This window comes from Corvus hawaiiensis, chromosome 10 (genome assembly GCF_020740725.1).
Source record: "Corvus hawaiiensis isolate bCorHaw1 chromosome 10, bCorHaw1.pri.cur, whole genome shotgun sequence".
NCBI classification, from domain to species: Eukaryota; Metazoa; Chordata; class Aves; order Passeriformes; family Corvidae; genus Corvus; species Corvus hawaiiensis.
In genome coordinates this window covers 9888845-9907127 of record NC_063222.1, presented here as the reverse complement: position 1 = coordinate 9907127, position 18283 = coordinate 9888845, and the positions used below count along the sequence as shown (strand labels likewise).

The 18283-nt window shown below is 36.5% G+C and overlaps 1 long non-coding RNA gene across 1 annotated transcript in view; it reads right to left on the bottom strand.

Annotated features, from left to right (window-relative positions):
- Positions 1 to 18283, bottom strand: part of LOC125331050 — a 110692-nt gene that overhangs the window by 6454 nt on the left and 85955 nt on the right. Inside the window, exon 6 of the long non-coding RNA XR_007205839.1 lies at positions 6192 to 6605. This is a non-coding gene — a long non-coding RNA (uncharacterized LOC125331050). The remainder of the gene's footprint in view (positions 1 to 6191; positions 6606 to 18283) is intronic.

The window sequence follows — 18283 nt, the reverse complement described above, 5'->3', positions numbered from 1 at the left end:
CCCATTTCGTTACTAGACCTGCACTTCCACACTCAGGAAAGAAATTTACCTCTAAAGCATCATATTTATCTGACAATACTGACTGCGTTATAATCCCAGCTAGTGCATTTAATGGTTTATACTCTGTTGACATTAAACTTGTTGGACAGATTTACCTCTTCCTGTTGCAGCCATTTCACATGTTCGAGACACGAAGCAGCCAAACTTGATTTTTCTTGACAGCAAAGTGTCCCCCAGATTCAGAAAGGGTCAAGTTTCCTTGTTCAAGCTCTTGTTCCACCTGCTGTTGGCTGTACAGGTTCCCAAATGCAGTTTGACAAGGAACTTGCTGCCTCTGTGGTGAGGCACTGTGATGTGTCTGGCGGCACTCCAATGGGCAGAATGAGCTGGACACTTTGCAAGAAAGATGATGAAGAACAGGAGTGGGCTCAGGGGCAGATTAAAGAGGTGGTTTACCAAAAAGATTGCCTTCATTTCTGATCTTTCCTCATCTGAAACCATTGGTATTTCTGATACAAAATCAATTGGGAAGAGTCTGGTCAGATTGAAGAAAGATAGAACACAAACCAAACCAAACCAAACACACACCACCATAAAACCAAACCAAGGAAATGAAAAATATATGGATAAAAAAATATAACCTAGTGTCTTCCACTGATTTATGTCCAATCTTCAAAAAAGAGTTTTTCAAGCTCCTTGGAATGCTAAGAGGTCCAAATAAATATAAAGCTCAGGATACAGGTAGGTTGTACTTCTCTAGGGGGTACATGACATACTGGACGTATCCTTGTTGTTTGGAGGGCTCATGGAAGATTTTTCTCTGGGAAAGCCAAATTAAATGAGGAGAAAGACTTTTCATCTAATATGGAGGGATGATCATCTTATTTTTTGATCCAGTAGTACTTCCAAGGAGGTGGTACTGCATTTTAGCACCTCCACTTCCCTGTCCTTAAAATAAGCAGATCAGTTGAAAATGGGAGAGAGAACTTTAGAAGAATTGATGGCTGCTTGGAAACATTGATCATACATTGCAAATGAGCTGAAGCTTGAAAAAGGAAGGGAAACTCACAGTGCTTTAAAAAGAACTATTTTCCTCCTATTTTATATAAAAAAATGTTAGTGTCTTTTTCTAAGGAGGCTTTCATTTTTACCTTTGCTTTTTATTGAGGGGTGGGGTGGGGAGGAGCAGAGATTATTTCATTTATCAAACTGCAACAATTATTTTTAATTTATTTTGAGGAGAATTATAACATTTTTATGTCTCATTTAATGAAATTAAAATGCATTTTAAATTTTTCAATCTCTAAAACAAAATTTTAACCTCTGGTTTGGGATGATACACAAGAAACAAACAATACTGCAGTTTTACAAATAAGATCCCTAATCACAGATATGTTGGGAGTTGTTTTTCAGGTCATCATCATTTATATATGGTTCTATTTGTACATATTGCATTGAAATGCCACAATTAAATACCTAGTTTTAATGAATTTAGGCTCTTATTTCCGCTGACTTTTGACTTAACCTTATATTTTAAGTGAAATCTTATTAAACCTTAAGCTCACTAGTTGGCAAAGTATTCATACAGCTTAAATAATGACATAGAGAGAAAGAAATTTGGAGGCAGAGATCAAGGAGAGGGAAAAACTGAGTCTGCTACAGTTGAAAAGTGATGGCAAGTGAATGAGGCAAGTGAATGAGGCATGGAAAGTGTTTTAGACAAAGCAGCAGTATGAACAAAATTCTGTTAGGCTCTGGACAGAGACAGCAGGAATGAATGAGAAACAGTAGGTAGGTGCTAAATGGAGCTGCTTACAAATTCCCATCCTGCCAAAATGGATTTGCTGTACACAGTATTTTTCATTGATGTATGTTCTATTTTTGTTTTCCCAGTTACTTATTCCAGGATATTATTAAATGAAAAGACAAACAGCAGACAATTCTACTTTGAACTTGACCTTGAGAAGAAAGCAAACCCATGTAAGTTACTAAATCAGGGTATTTTCATTTTTTTTTTCTTTTAAAAAGCCACACTTTTTTTCATGACTGAAAAAGCATGTGACACCATGTGAAATGTGGTTGTTTAGCTCAAGATCATCTCACCGGAAGGGGTTTCAGCCATTCGCCTGAATTGAGGCCTTCAAATTTTCTCTTATGCAAGCCAGCAGCCTTTATTCCTCCTCTGTCCGGGTCCAGTGAGAACGATAAATAGTTTTATTCAGCCTTTACTGCTCCCTATTTCAATTAGTAAATGTCTCATCAAAGTAATACAGCATATACAGTCACAGCTCCTCTCCTCAACTAGACAAAAGCTGATTAGGGTGTGGTGTTTTTGTTTGGTGTGGGGTTTTTTTTAAAGAAAAGCATAGGTTCCAAAACCTGTTGCCTGTCTGGGGAACCCACATCGGTGATGCCCTGGTGCACTGAGTTCTCCAAGCCTGAGTACCTCAATCTGCCACAGCTATAACGAACAGATCCTGATCTTTCCCCATATTACCCACAGGAGAAGAAAGAAAAATTGTTCACTTTCTTTGGATAGAAGTTTACACACAAGGTGAAAATGCTTTGGTTTCAAAGTGGACCCCACACTGTACCTTCCCATAGCAGGGCCTAGACCCAAATCCACACAGCTGGAGTCCAGCAACTGCATCTCCAGGTGTTGTCTGATGCCTTGCAGCAGAGCACTCTGCAAGCTCTCAACACCACTCACATTAAACCTGCCCTATCTTGTACTTTACACAGCCTGACTATAAACTGCACCTTGATTGCCAAATCAACTCTGACTGTTTTTTTCTAACAGAAACTGTAAGTCAGGAGGATTTGAACTGTCCCCTGTAGATTCTACAGAACTATGTTTGAATGTGTCTCACTGTGAGCATTCCCTTAGCAGGTATCTTCCCACTCCCACAGCAACTTCTCAAAATCCCTTACAGTTCTTTGGAAGAAATAACTTGGGCCATACAAGAGACTTTCCACTCCTAACATTTGTTTCTTGAGTACCTCTTTGTGTCAAAGCTTTTATAAAACAAAATTACCTGAAAACATTTAGGAAGTGTGGTTTTACCTCTCAATTCCTGTGATGAGTTTCTAGGATCTCACTCTTATTTACATCAACTCCTACTGTCCAGAGTTGGTAAGCCCAATAGGTATAAACTGATATATATATATATATATGTTCTAAAATGTGATCTCTAAGAAACTGTTTACCAAATGCAATTGTTATTTCTCCATTTGACAATATTTTTATTGGTGTTTTTATAATTTGCTCATATATGTTTCAGTCACCACGTACTGAAATGTACTTGCTCAGCACGTCATACCCATGGAGAATCACAATATGGACAAAATCTGTTATTTAGTTGGTGCTGCCTGCTCTCCCTTAATGCTACAGCTGGAGAAGCTGTTATTCTTGAAGGCTTTTGGGCTCCAGGCATAGACATAGGAAGTAGCTAAATTTTCTTTTTATAACTGTATGAATAGTTACAGACCATTCAAAAACATTTAAAACTCCAGTTACATTCATTGTTCCATTTGTTCCACAGTTTAAAGAATAAATTAAATTCCTTTTCTTTTAAAGGACAAAATATTTCCTTTTTTGTTTGTTTTGGGTCATTTTAGTGAAGCCAGCATGCCCCTCAGGGTGGTTATATATCCCCAAACTATCCTGCTATTGAAGCTGACCACATTTTGATGGGAAGTATTCTTTGACTGCAAACACCCTGTGGTGATATTTCGGAGCATCCAGCCTAAATCTCCTTGGCTTTTTTCTTCAGGAAGAAAATATTACTGGTGAGAAATTATTGAACCTCAGTTATTCCAATTACTTCCATCCTTATGAGTGTTATTAATTCAACAGTCAATGTAATTCATTCAATAATCTGAAGAAGCAGGTGTTAAAAGATTTGACAGATCACATTCAAATAACATATTTAAATTCAGTTTCTTATTACAAAAACAGGATTTTTTTGAATAACAGGATATTGAAATAACAATATTTTCAGAGAATAAAATTATTTTAATTTATAATGGACTCTAACCTTATTACAGTTACAGGCTCAATAAGCTGTTTATTTGATCGAGTAATCCTTTAGGCAGAACAATTAAAACTTTTAAATTTCTTTTTAATAGCTTCTGCTGTGGTAACACTTATGCTCACCCAGCATTTCTAAGGTTCTCTATTTACTCTACAGCTTTGACCATATTATCCTGCTTCTCTTTGATACAGTACATCAGAGCACCTTTGTCTCTCTGGTTAATAAAGATGCTTGTTGCATTTGCTGACTTGAAAAAGCCATGAAAATGGTCACTGGATGGCTGTGGATCTAATTTATCATTATCTGTGGAACATATCTTCAATAGCTGTGAATTAATAAACTATTTTCAGCTGAGGATCGATATACAGGTCTTCATTCTACACAGCTGGCACATCTTTCCTTTTTAAGAAAAGCAATCTCATTCCCAAGCCACATGCTACCGCTTTAGGTCTTTTAGTAAGGTACCATATTCCATTCCATATAAAATTCCACAGCTTCAGAGATAGTCTTTGTCAACAACATCTGGATCTTTCTCCCATAACACAAGAGGAGACAGTCTACAGTTTCCCCAACAAGAATGAACTCAAAAGAAGTTCTTATTGCTGAGGCTGACTGATAATTGTAGTGTTATAAACTGACTCTGTAAACTTTGTAAGGACTTTTGCGAAGAGATACTCAGTGCTAGTCTATTCTGAAAGAATATCCAGACTTAGCTGGGAGTCTTTCTGCATGAATTGTGATGGAGAATAGTAAATCTGAGTTTTTACGGAAAGCTTTTGAGTTCGGAGGTAGGGACAAGAAGTACAGAGGAATCCCTGATGCTGCTCTGTACAGGTTTGTCAGTATAAAAGAGTCTAGTGTACAACTTAGAGCACATAGATGAGAACTGTATTATTGCCTGCTCTTTTCCCCTCATCTATTTTGGGTAAACAAGGGTTGTTAGCCAAGAAATAAAAAGGCACCCAACACTTGTGTGCCAGATGTGCCTTGGTGTGGCAGGGCAATCTACCTGCAGAGTGTGCTTCATACCTTTTGCTTTACAGAGCATGGATGGACTAAATTATACAATGCTCAGTCTGATCTCAGAAAGTCATTAGTGTGAATAAATTTTTTTGCACAACATCAACACTTCAGAGTGGACCCTTGAGTCTCCTAACACAGGCATGACTAAAAACTTCACAATGCCTTCAGTTTTTTGCCAGGGTATTGTGATAGAAAGGGAAACGTCTGTATCTAAAACACAGCTGGACCCCAAAGGCCTCTCAAACACTACTGGTCTGTAAGATTCCTACGTAATCACTTAGACAATCTAGTGTTTTTCTTGGAAGCTAAAAAGGCCAGGAGGAATCAGGTGAGAGGAATTGTTTCACCTTTCCTGATGAAGGTCATTGACTATTGTCTGACAAGTCAGCAGTAATTAGACAAAAGCATTGCAAGCCTTAATAAATAAAGCTGTTGCTCTGCTCGGCACAATTGTGTCTGGCACCCCCAAGAAAACTGAGCTGAAATTAAGTCTCCATTCATTACAAAAATAGTCTAACAGTAATTCAGAGCTATGGACTGTCTGTTGTTTGTCAATGGTATTGAATGGCTTCTATCTACTATAACAAATCACTCAACAGTAAAATAAATGGTAGTTGATTGTATGCCAACGGTATATTTAACAGTACTCTATTGTATTGAATGCTGCTGGAAATGTAACAGGTCTTGATAGGGGGAACAATATATGTTATTTTTAAAAATAAAATATTGATGTAATTGGCTTTCCCACCCACGGTGCTTCACAAGCCTAGAAGCAAGATTAGTTTTAATAGTTCGTTAGAAAAGTTAGGGAGATTGGAGAAAAAGAACCTTGTTGACTCCAAGGCATTTTAAAAGTATGTAATTAAAAAGAACAACTACCACAGACCTCCTTACAACGAATTCTCAGATTTCCCTCTGCCTCCCCAATAGTTATAAAAAAATCAAGTAGCATCCTACAGTGCTAAAAGAAAGAATGGACTGGTAATGTTCCTCCTAATGAACACTCTCCAGCAAAGAGGAGCAATCACGGAACTAAAGCTGTAATCATTCCTTACTGACAGCCAGTTTTACTGCCTGACTGGCAGCAGGCAAGACCAAACAATGGTGGATGGTTTGCATTTACTGCAAACTTACCCTCAGAGGGTAGAATTTTCCCCGCTGTCTTCTCTGTTTGCTGTTCTGCATTTAGGTCTCATTAGGTCACAAGAACACTTTCTCCTCCTTCACTTTTCTTTCCTTTAATCCTGGCATTCTGACTTTTTGTGAGCAGACAGGTTGATAGTTGCTGCAAGGTCCCATCTTGTTCAGTCTGGACCAACAAAGTGAACTTGAAACTGCCCTTATTTTTATGTCTATTAAAAGAGTAAGACCATCAGTCTTTTTATTCTTCCAGCAGATGAACAGCACAGCTGCAAGACCATGATAAAAAGTTTCCTTTGGGGGTTCCCATTCACGAGATTCTATAGCAAACGAAATTTATGAGTATTTTCCTTGTAAGTTTTCCTTGCTGGCCCATGAAGACGCATCCCTCTGTCCAAGGGATGTGGCCTGGATGATGATGCAAAAAAAAAAAAAAGAAAACCATTGACATGGATTACCATGCTACATTTAGAGCAATAAAGGACAGCAAACCTTCCTTCTTTGAAATGTACTAGTCAATGTTAGCTACCATACATCATAAAAACCTCAAGAAGGAGAAAGTGTTTTTTTCCCAGCAGGAAAAATAATACAACCAAGCAGAATCAGCAACAATGGAAATATCACCTATTGAAACAGTTTTAAAAATTGATAGCCAGCTGATAAGTACTGCCCTTTCACCTGGCCTAGCTGGAGAATGGGGTAGCATTTAAAAGGTTCCTCTCTTCCCACAGTTTACATAAGTAAGATTTTTAGGACTTTAGTATCTAGGTAATTTTGAGCTAGAAAAACATAATTAAATGAACAAACAAATGACAAACAAATAAGCAAACACATATGTTTTCCTTTGAGTTTCCTTTTCAGGTGTGAAATAGCTTAAATATTGCCAATATACTATTTGCAGGATCAGGAGAGAGAAGGGAAGAAAAGGAGACAAATTATTACAGCCCACTAGGATCAGTGCCCTGGTTATATATAGGAATACTTTAAATCACACTCTACTTTCAAATCCATATCTGACATATCAAGTAACTACCCAGTGTATACATTTTATTTATGCCACTAAAAGGCACTGAAAACACAGCACTGTGCAAGATGTGGGAACACATGCACATGCAAATATTCTCTCCCCTCCTTTCTCTTTTCCAAGTCCCTTACAATAATGTAAAACCAGTCCAATTATTACAAGTCATCAGCAGCCATCAGCTTTTTTCTCCTATCTCTATAACGTGACTTTATTTCAATAGTTATTATGAAGCAGTTTAAGAAACTTCTAAGAGCAGGTTTGGCTCAGAGTTGTTGTGCTTGGGAGAACTGGCACATTCCGTGATATCAGAAACCATAGTGAGACCACGATGGTCAGAAATGAAGTGATATAATGTAAAAAATGAGTGCATGTTATAGGCCAGATCTGATCAATTGATTATACTGACAAAGGAAAATATACTCAAATACATACAAAATATATTCGTGCCCTCATATTCTCCTTGTGATCTGTCCATGTGAATGGAACCAAGAAAAAGAAGATCTACATAAACACAGGTTTGTGGAACTAATCCTACACTGTATACATACCTGGGGAAGGAAGCAATTTTCACTAAGGACATCTTCATTTTACTATTTTGTCTGACTAAAAATAATGCAAGTTAAAATATGTTTTTATTTATACTCAGGTACATGGCATAGTAATTCATACACTTTCTCAGCATATTCCTTTTTACGCTATGAGAGGATTATTTCTATCAAAATTATTTTTAGATTCAGCATGAGTCATGTGGATGCCAACAAAATTCAAATAGAATTAATATAACAACAACCCACACAGTGTCTGATTATATTTCAATAGCCTTTTTTTTCCTCTTAAATAAGCTTCTATTAGTAACATGAAACTGAAACATGCCGAGGGAAGCAGGCACAGAGCTCTGCAGATGAGCTGGGTATTCTCAAAGAAATGCTTAAGTTTATAAACTGCAGAATGGAAAATCAATTTTTCTGCATGGAGAATACTTAATTACAGGAACATTTATGCCAAGAAAATGACATTCTGAAAACTCCATGAAAAACTGACACTGGCATCCCACTGAGAGGCTTTTTTTTGCTTTCCATAAATAGACCGCAGGGCCCAGCTATTTATTGTCTATGATACTATGAAAGGAGGAGCAGAGTGAAGGTTTGTGAGGATATTCTGGAGGCTGCATTCATTGAGAAAGTAGGAAATGCATATACAACACTTAAAACTGCTCAAAGTCAGCAAAAAAGGCCTGGAGCATTTGCCAAGCACACAAATATCTGTCAGCTAGAGGAATGGTGAAAAGAAGGCAAGAGGATGAGGCACAAAGTAACAAAAATATTCAAGTTATTTTATAAACCTCTTTGTCAAAACCAGGGATCTCTGATATTATCATGGAAGGCAATTACAGAGGCAGGTTTTTTTGAGGTGATGACAGGAAAGAACAGCTGTAAAGCAAGTCCTTTACAGGATGGATGAAAAATGATGCAAATCTATTTGATTGAGCCCAAATAGCCCCTCACACAGCCTGGCTATCAAAGGGTACATGGCTGCTACAGAGGAGCAACTGCTAGCCAAAACCCAGCTAAGGAGGCACAGTCTCTCTCTTATTCCTTCCCTATAAAGAATTTTGGGAGGACTGGAGCCATCAGGCTGTCAGAGGTGGCATGACAAGGATTCCAGAAGATTTAAGTTAAATTTCTGTAGTTTCTATGTCAGCTTCTGGTTCTGAGGGCATTGGTGTATATAAGTATTGAGGGGGGAGGGAGATGAGGAAGACAAAGGATGGAATTTAAAAAAAAAAAAATCCAAGTAACTCCCAAAACCAGGGGAGAGGGAAGAAGAATCAAAAGAAAAACCACAGTGTGGAACCATGTCCTTTCAGGAGAAAACATTAAAAGTAAATAATATGAGAATTTTCCTATCATTCAGAAGAATTTAATGTTTTTATTTGTCAAGTTTTGTAACAACCTTCTGCAAAACCCTTCATAATGTGCAATGCTGAAAACCAGTACTAGAACAAAAATAGATTCTTTTAGATATTTTGTCTGTGACACCTTAACTCATATACAAATTAGCCAAAGACTCATGGAAGTAAGCAAATATAAGCATTATATCAAGTACACCTAACAACAGCTTAAAAAATAATATGCAATATGCAAGGACAGACTTTACAATCAAAGATTATTAGCCTAACTCAGCAGTTGAAAGATAAAAAGCACATTCTCTTTATGATTGTACTTTGCTAAAATATAAGTAAAATATGATCAGCCTCAGGGGTTTAAGAAAACAGTTAATAAAAATGTAGTTAATTTTTTTTATGATGAAAACAAACCTATCCTTCTTAATGCCAAAGACACTGTACTCATTGTAATCAATTTTTATATAGCTTCTTTAAAGGAAAACTTATTGATGAAGATAAAATTTCATGCTTCTTAGCGGGCTGAAATTGGCTGATGATGAAAGCTACAGAATTCATTGCTGCAATTAATAAGCAATAAGTTAAGAGCAAAACTCTGCAAAAATTATTTCTAATCGGACTTTTTGCTTTGCTTGTTGGATAATTTTAAGATCACATTTCAAAGGAGGCATTGTAATAAAACACTGATTAAATTGAAATATTGTACAGCTATTTAAACCTGAGGAGCTCTAGCTCCTCTTAAATAATACTGACACGATGAATGCTGATGCCAGTGTATGCTAATGTCAGCATTAAAACTTAAACTTTGTTTGCTGCTCAGCCCTACCATTAGAACACCACAGCTGTCAATCCCCAGCATATTAAATGCCCTGCCAGAAGAAAGAGCAAGTCCTGCTGTGGGTACAAACTGTGCCTGGAAAGGCTTGCAGGGGAACACACCAATATCAGGGTCACCTCTGAGTGTTGCCTCACTCTAAAAAGGAAATAATACAAGAGCATTTTTATTTACACAGCACAACCAAACTAAAAAAGTTTAAAAGATTAAAAGAACTCTTACTTTGCTAAGAAATTCATCTGAGAAAGATGAATCCAGAAGTTTCTTTGACAGTAATTATTCCCTTTTCAGCTTTGCATGCAGAAAGAATTACTGGAATTTCATTACGATCCCTGTTATTTAATCAATTACGTTGCTAGGGAGGTTAACTTTACTATCAAGTGAGAATTAACAGGAACTTCAAAGGCTGTAGGAGGAACCACAGTAATGAGATATTACAGTGCTCTTTATGCAAGCCTGAATTTGAAGAAACCATTCATGAAAACATTTTAGATTGCTACTAATTAATCAGATTGATACATATAGTCTCAAAACCACATCTGACAGCTAATGGTACTTCTCAAATAGCCTGATCCAAAGCCTATTGAAATCAAGGGAAAGACTGTCATTGACTTTGATTATGCCACACAAATGCAATTCCCATATGCATGGAGTGCCCAGTGAATGATCTGCATTACAACAATCATATTGTTATAACAATATTATTGCATGTTTCTAATGACTGGTCTATTATTTATAAGATGCCAAGCATTTGTTGAGCAGTCTATACATTTAAGAGACGCATTTGTAGGGCACAATGCGAAGTTAATGGGAGCCTTTACACAGATTTTAATAACTGATTCCACAGGACTAATTTCAGCTCAGGATGCCAAGCATGAACGAGAATGACAGAAGGCGTTCCTCTGAGGCAAATTCATTTTTCCAGTGTTTTTATGAATGGTATTTAATTTTATAGAAATATCAAATTCCTCCAGTTGTTTTTCCTAATTTTTCTAAACACAGCCCTGTGACATCAGTACAGGCAGGTTCTGTCCAACTGAGAGACAAAAAGTGCTGGTAAAAGTGCAGGATATCCTTTGATTTGTCTTCTTTGTTCCTTTCCTTCACCTACCCTCCTTTTCCCTAATTTTGCACGTGGAGACTTTTCCTTTCCTTATCTATAAATAATAATGTTTGCCAGTAGAAAGTCATTATCTTACATTAACCTATAGAGAAATTTTATATTACAGTTTCTTTGCCTAAGTGCAAATTAGAGAGCATTTATGGAATCATGACTACAATTGAGATCAGCAGCAAAACCAAATCAACACACAGTATCCCTATTTAATTCTATATTCGATATTTGTGGAAATTATCTGTATGTTTCCACCAATGATAAATTATTACAGGTCTTGGAAGCTATTTATGATCAATAAGTCTCTTAGAAGTTACAGAGGATCTCACACTGACAGGATTTCAGGAGGAAATTGTGCTTGACTCTACCCATAAGTAGAGAGGACAGCTACTGACATTTCTATGAGACGAATATTGGATAAAGCACTTAAAATGATAGTAATTAAAAAGATGTAAAAATTGACCATTCCTATAGCACAACAGGATTTTCAGGAGTGCATTGCATTCCAGAATCTCCTGTTTTCTAGCACCATACAGAACATCCTATCCACCTCCAAAAACAATAAGAAGGTAACTACAATGTGTTTCAATAACACTAACACTGTTAATGTTATCATCTGAAAAGGAAAAAAATGAAAGGGACATTAAAAAGATAGTTAACCTAAGAAGAGAGTCACTTAACAGACATACACTTGGAACACTAAATCAACAACAAGATTATGGCTTAATATTTCATTCTTCTACCATTTCAACTTATTGCAGGTAGTTTTGCATATCTATAGACAAAATGTTTTATAAGTGTCAGTCAGGCAGAAAGGTTGTCACAAGGATGGGGGAAGAACTTTTTTTTTAGTTTTTAATAATCAACAACCTCCCCAATGACCCAACACAATGGATTACTTAATTTACATATACAGTCAATGACTGTGGGACTGTCTCCTTTCTTTGTATGTTCATGCTGTTAGCAGTGGTTAACTGAAATTAAACTGTCATGGGCTTAACAGAAAATGTCATCTGACATGAAAAGAAATGTGCTGTTTCACTGGGGTGTGAAGTTGGAAACACAGTAGTGGTCGCCCAGTATTATTTTCCTAAGACAAAAAGAAAAAACAAGCAAACCTTTACCAATTTCTTTTTTTTTTTTTTCTAGGCTGATATAATCTTCCTAATCCCTTGGGGTTTTTTCTGCTGAGAAGGTTTCTTCAAACTTATCACTAGAAAACAATTAGAAATGAAACATAATTCAGTCACTTGGTCTCTGTTTCCATTCGGTTGCCAAACGGTTCATGACTTTCCCAAATATCTGTGTTATAAGCAATTTTTAAAACAGCTTACCTAGTCAAACAATGCCAACTCCCAGCCACACACTGTGAAACAGTAGCAATTAAGCTGCCTCCTGAAGGCTATTCCTACCTGGAAGTTCAAGCTGGAGCTGATTTGACATGCATGCTGAGATTCCCTAATTGAAGTGGTTTCGCTGGAGAAGCTTAGACTTATCAAAAAAAATTTTAAAAAGCCTTTTGTCTCTACTTCTCAACTATTTGTCAAAAAGAAGAATAGCAATTTCCTCATAAAATAAAGTTTTTCCAGAATAAAGGAAAGTAGACCTGTCTGAGCAGCAGTGTCTGAACAAAGATCTACATTTCAATAGCATTAAGAATTTGACAAGAAACATGAACATGGCTCTGTATATGTTGCAGCACTCCACTGTCATCTCCCACAGTTTTGTATGTTCCATAAAACAAGATCTTTTGGGACATTATATACTAAATAATGTAAGTGTAGTGAAAGCCCTTTCTGCATGTGTGAGACTGAGTTTCTTGAAACATCAAAATATAAAGAAAATCAAGCAATATTTCTGCCAGTCTTGGGGAAACATTAAATGTTACAGGAAAATTAAATGAAAGCACAAGAATTTTTTCTGTACACAACTGACCTCAAAATACAACAAAATAAATAAAAAATCACACAGCTTCGTAGGGGAAGTTTATACTGGAGGGGCTGAAGGCATCATTTCTCACATCATTATGAAAGAGTTCTGGCTTTGAGCCTCATTACAAGTGATACAGGCAGCTAAAATGCTGTGCTTCAGAATGGAATTCCATTTCACCTGAAATTATGGAGGAGGCTTTAGCTGAACATTGCCATGATGTTAGTTTATCGTGTTCAGTCCTTACCCCCTTACTTCATTTTATTATTTCACTTTCACTGTTTCTTTCATTCTCTTTTTCCACGAGTATTTCTTTACTGTGTGTGCTTCTTTTGTTCTCACCACTGCTCTTTTATTCTATGACTTGCAGTGCTCAACACAATTATGACAGCTAAATCAACGTTACCAACCTACTCAAGTTTTCTTGGCACAGTAACTATCATTTAAGATTTGTGTGTCCTAAGGCTTTGAGCTTCTTTCATTCTGGAAGGTCACTTCAAAGTCATCTCAGAATTACTGAACTGTTTATTGATCTCCTAATCATTCTCTGTTTAAAATTCTTCAGCTGTCTCTCTGTGTGCTATTTTGTTATATTAGCTTAGCTATTTAATAAACAAAATAATATTTATAAAAAGAGAAGATTATAGAAAGGGGAATAAAATCCCTAAGTTATTCAAATGAACAGGGGAACAGTTAATTTCCACTGAAATATGAGGATGGAGATAAAATTAAGAAGCTGAAGTTTGATCTACATGGCTGTGTTCTCTTGAACAAAAACAAAGCAAAGCAATAACAGATTTTGGTTTTAAATGGCTTGGCTGCAAAGGTATGATTATAGTGCAGAAATCTCAAACAGGTTTTGCTGACTATATTATCCGGAACCATTTCAGACTTGGGTTTGTTTTGCTTTCTGGGGCTATTGGATATAATCCTTGTTGCCCATAAAATACTCCTGATAATGAATTTAGAGACACCAAGAAAGAGAATAATATTTCCTTAGTGAGGCAATTTGGTATTGATCCTTAAAAGTATTTCTGCTGTGATAAAATACATTCAACAAATTGAATGAGACCAGAGTTAGGTTCACAATGCAAATATTTAAAGTTTTTTAACTACAATTTACCCTGTGGTTCAGACAGATCAACCCTGCATTTTAAGAAGCCAAGATTCTGTGCTGTAATACAGACAAGGTCTGGAGAGTAGGTGTTATTTTAAAGATGCACCCAGTGACCCCACAAGTTAAAGTTAACATAAATGTCCCTGACCTCATGTGTAGTCTCCAGCACACTGCTAGCTATAACTTTTGCCAGCTCAGCAATCAATAAATATCATCCAGATTTTCAATATTCCTCTAAAGGGAAGGAGCACACCTTTCTGGTCCACCTGAACAGCTTTACTTCATGAGAAAGATAAGATATTTTACTTTATTTTTGGTAACCATTGTTCACTGCTGGGTTTGACTTCATTTGTAAACACGTTATTCAATACAAAGCTCACTGTAGGGCATGACCTAAAATTGTGTCCAGACCTTTTCTCCTCAAAAGGTAATCAAAGAATCAAAAAGGACCTAAACAATCCATGGTGCATTTTCTCTGTAGCAACACAGCAAATTGCACTCACTGCCTGCTTGGTGTCTATACAGATTTAGCAAACACAACCCATGTATCTCTACTTGATCTACATCTTTACTGCTATTATCAAATAATTTTATAGGCAGAATAGAAATTGAACCATTGAAATGCTTCTCAGCACCACCTTCTGTTTTAACATTGATAAATTATGATTTTCTAAGCAATTTTGCATGACCTCATGCTGGTTTAATCTTGATAACTTGCTTCAAATGTTACTGATCTCTTTGTGGTCTCAAATGTTTAGCTTGGTTATTTGCAGCATTTTCAATTTCTGGGGGTTATAAACTAACAGGCAGTCTTACAGAGCAGACTATGGTAAAAGGAAAAAAAAAACCTGAAGAATAAGATCCTGAGAAGTCCAAGAAAGCTGCAAAGAACTCCTTTGGGAACAGCAAAGCAGTCATTTAAGTTAGGAAAATTAAAAGCCTCCACATTTGTTTGGCAATGATTGAGAAAACCAATGGAAGTGTTTAATTATTAATGGACCCAGCTAAACATAATTGTCTTCCCAATAAATCAAGATAACTCCATTGTAAAAATTAATCTGCGAACACACACTTGCAGTTATCTTGTTCTGAGTAACTGTTTCCACACTGCAATATTAAAAAGTGACAAACTGGAAGGTGTGGTATATAAAGTGCTGTGATTTTTTAATTTTTGTTTTCCCACCCTATGAGAAGAACATGGGCTTCACACACTGGCTTTGGCTTAGTGAGCACTTGCTGGAGTCCCTGTAGAGTATCATTCACATCATGATCAAACAAAACCATTTTGTTTTTCTAATGAGCTCACTGAGCCAAGATGACTACCATGTGCAGATAGCAAAAGCATAGGGGTTTTTTGGTGTTTTGGATTTTTTTAATGTTCATAATAATTACTAATGGTCTTTCCTGTAGCTTTTGTGGTAGTTATGTGCACAGCCATACATTTTATAGTACAGTTGTTCATTTTTACTGGTAAAAAACCCTACAGAGTTACATGAAACAACCACCTGGGCTGCAGGGCAGTCTAAAAATTTCTACATTAATGTTTTATTTCTCCTTACTCTATGTTATTCACTGCTTATTCCCATTATCCATTCTATTCCATATTTTTATTTTCATAATATCGTGTTCAGTTTATTTGTTTCCATTCCTTATTTCATTAAGGCTCATTAGCCCTTCAAATTACCCACAATGTGACTGACATTTCCCTTTGAAATGATGCAATAATTTATGCAAAAATTATTTCTTTGCATCGTTATTTTTCTGAGGATTAGAGGGAACCAAATCTGCCCCAGGTAACAGAAATACCTTGTGTATCCAGAGCCCTCCCCTTACTCAAGTGCTTAAGCATCAGCATTTATTTGTTTTCTTTTGGATCTAAATTAAGAGATTCTATAGATACCACAAACAGGATATATAGAAGGGGTAAAAGAGCCCAGTTCTGGGTCTGAAGTTGGCAGAATGAGCCAAAGCAATCTGAAAGACTGACAGAAAGTTTCCTGCTGTCAATGGAAACACATTCTCTGCAACGACTTTTGCATCACAGCACAAATACTGAAACAATAACACTCGATGTGAAAAAAACAAAATATCTCAACAGTGCAACTGTAAACTGTTCTAAATTGTACAGCTTTGTGAAAATCTCCCTAATTCTCACTGACAAAAGGCAGTGATACGAGTGACTCTACAGAAACAGATCTTATTTTAAATCAAAGCAGATGAGTCATCTGACAATCTAGCTGTTGTGAAACAAAAAGAGAAATAAGAAAATTGTGTCAGTTCATTACTTGATGAGATTTTGTTTCATGTATTTTATTTTCAGTATCTGATTACCTCTGTTATTTGTGTTTTTATAGAGTGCTTTCATTGGCTCACTTGCTGATTTTTAAAGATAAAAGTCTAAATCACAATTAAGTTGAAACTGGATTTGCTTAAAAACAAACAAGAGAAAGAGGAAGAATTTCCCGTGTAATGGTTGACAGCAAAATTGTTTGAAGTAATGGGGTCCCATTTAAATACCAAGAACTTGGCAGACCTAGGAGAACTGAATTTGCGTAGGCTGTAAAATCTTAGGCGTACTTTGGAAGCTTGCTGGAGTGCTCCACAGAATATAAAACTTTTTGGAATTGCTACAAATCTTGATAAATTAATAGGAGAAAACAGAACACTGTTCACAACTAATTTTCTTTTCCAGGTATGAGGTTTTCTTCTTTCTCCATCTCCCCCTGCTCCACATTTGTGTGCCAAATCTTCCCTCTGTGCCCCTCTATGCCTCACAGTGAGCAATACCCACTGATTCAGGAGATGCCTGCTGGTGAAGGCACAGCTGATCAATGTGGCTTTTTCTTCTGCCAAACTTCAGCCAATGAGCTATTCATGGCTCCAGTCCCTGTTTCTGCTCATTAGGCCACTGGGAATTGCATGAATCATTTTCACTCCCTGCCAGGAAGCAATGCCAGTGTTTACTATTACTTATGCAAAATAATTTTCCAGAATCACTTTACAAATGCTGAATGCTCGGTTGACTTATAAAAACTGAAATGAATTAATAAGAAATAAATAAGCAGTCCCAACTGCATGGGTTATCAGTTTTATGCACAAGATGAGTAAAAGCCTTACATATTTCCACTAAGCTGGAATTACAATAACCCCCTTTCTCTAGGGAGAAACAAAGGCTGAAGTACAAAATTAAGTTGTGTGTTATTTTTCTTTCGTTACAACAGGGAGTGGACTTGGTTGAATTAAATTTTATGGGGTATGCAAATGATGCTAATCTGTAGGTTGCCTTTACCCCTCTCTTTTTTGCCTTCCTCCTGAATGCTTTCTCATTCCTTTTTCCTCACATAGGACACAGCAGGGAAATAATACTCCTAAAATGTACAACTGCATCTACCCTGAGACGGGGAAAGGAAATGCTCTTGCAAGCATTAGATTAGGCAGCCAAAGAACAAAATAAATATTGACATAATTGAGATATGTATATAAATTTAAATAAATAAATGTGAAAATGTATGAATCAGAACAATAACTGTTTTTAATAATTTGCGTGTCAGTTAACTTGACTGCTTTTGATCAGCTATAAAGACATTACTGTTAACCCAATAGAAAGGAAATTCTATTGAAAAACAGAAAGAAGCCTTTGTTGGAAAACCAGCAGAAAATTGTGCATAAAACCTGATGGGAGCCTCAAAATAATCTCATTAAAGCAGAACACACTTATTCAAGACAGACAAAAAGGGTTCACAGCAGTCTTAAAATCTGTTTTAAGAATTTCACTTTATCTCTTTCTCTAGTAGGGTTCTCTCCAATTTCTCTATATTAAACTCTCTGACATTTTAATGTTCTCAGAAAAGTAAGGATTTGTCCAGAGCAAGTAATTTTAATACTCAAGCTAAAAAACAGATCTACCTGATAAGGACAGACCCAACTCATAAATCTGCCTTTCTGTAACTCAGAAGGACACACTGGCCCTAACTTTTCGGTGCTCACCCTCTCCTCACAGCAGGATTTCTGCAGACTTGTTAGGAAAGCTACTCTTTGTAAGGCTGAAAATATGGACAAAAGAAGAAGAGGTTTGTTCTGATTTCCTTGCTACATTGCTACTCATAACTCATTGTATTATTGATGGAGACAATTTTTTTTCTTCCATGAAGACTTTAGTATTTG